We start from the raw sequence: 1,389 nt of genomic DNA, 5'->3' as shown, positions 1-1,389 counted from the left end.
GAAGTAACAAAACTCCACGAAAAATGACGTATGTTCTGCCTGATATGTGGATCCTAGAACCAAACCCTGATAAGTGAGTATGTATCCAGACATAACTACAGGACAGAATAATGGGAAGGAGAGAGGGAGGTAAAGGAAAAGAAAGAACCTGAAAGAGAAGAACAGTATGAAACAGGCCTTAATAAGGGAGATAGGGATAAAAATTGGGTTAGTTTAAGGGAGGAGGGAGGGAAGGGTATAGAAGGAACCTAGGGGATAAAGGGAAAGAAGGAGCTCAAGAGAGGTAGGACCGTAGGAGAAGGGCATTATTAAGGGAGAAATGGGGGCAATGGGTCACCTTAAGTAGGAAATCCATGATGGAGGGGTGAGACAATGTGAGAGATAAATAATGCCTAGCTGGTTTGGAAACCAGAGGGAACCATATTACTCCTACAACCTACTGACAAATTATACATAGCAGATCAAGAAATATATGTGTAGGTACCATTTATCTGAGAAAAACTGGTCTTTGCCCAAGATTTATCTACATGACACACAGTAATTAAAAGTACCAGTCTGGTGGAACTAACCTTCTTGGATGTTTAAAAGACATACTTTGTGACCTGTGGTCGCCGGCTGTGGCTGCTCTCCTGCTCTTTCAGTTCCTCCAATCAGTCATCCGGTCTGGACCCCAGGGCTGGTGAGGAGCCTGTGCCAGCATCGCCTCATTCAGACGCAGGAGACCAGGTTCAGTGACACACATCTGCTTTATTGCAGGAAAGTACGGGCTTATATAGGGGTAATAGTCCAATCATAACACAGCATATGGGATCCCTTATTAGCATGGCAGACTAGTACCCTATTACAATCTAGCAGGCCAGATGCCCTATTAGCATGATAAGTTTCAGTTTCTCTAAGTTTCGGATACCTGGAAACCATGTGATTTACATAGTTTTCTCTCTGATAAGAAACAGGAAGCACTGCATTCCAGCATGATACATATGTACGGCAAAAGGCAAAATCAGTCACAAGATTTTCCACAACAGAGGCCTATAATAATTTTGTCAGAGGGGCATAAAGGACAGTTTTTGCTCCTTGTCCTCCTAGGTCAACTACTTCCAGCGAACTATGAGCATCTCTCAAAATGTCCTGTAACTGTGGTGGGTCATCTGTCCTCTTGATCAAGGAGGCCGAGGAGACCCCACCAGATGGACTTGTACCAGTGTCCAGTCTACAAAGAAGAGGATCAACACAGAGGGATCATTTCCTCCATGCTTCCAAGCAAAGCCAGCCATTGTAGAGTAGGACCTTTCACTTATCTTCACATAGGTGGAACTGGTAAAAGAAAGGAGCCAGGGGCTCCTCCCAAGCCCATGTGACCCCTGAGGAACAGATCCTCAAATGACCTTG

This window comes from Nannospalax galili, unplaced genomic scaffold, assembly GCF_000622305.1.
Source record: "Nannospalax galili isolate Female #2095 unplaced genomic scaffold, S.galili_v1.0 scaffold1082, whole genome shotgun sequence".
NCBI lineage: Eukaryota > Metazoa > Chordata > Mammalia > Rodentia > Spalacidae > Nannospalax > Nannospalax galili.
The sequence above is the reverse complement of the archived record's forward strand: the minus strand, read 5'-3'. Positions refer to the sequence as shown.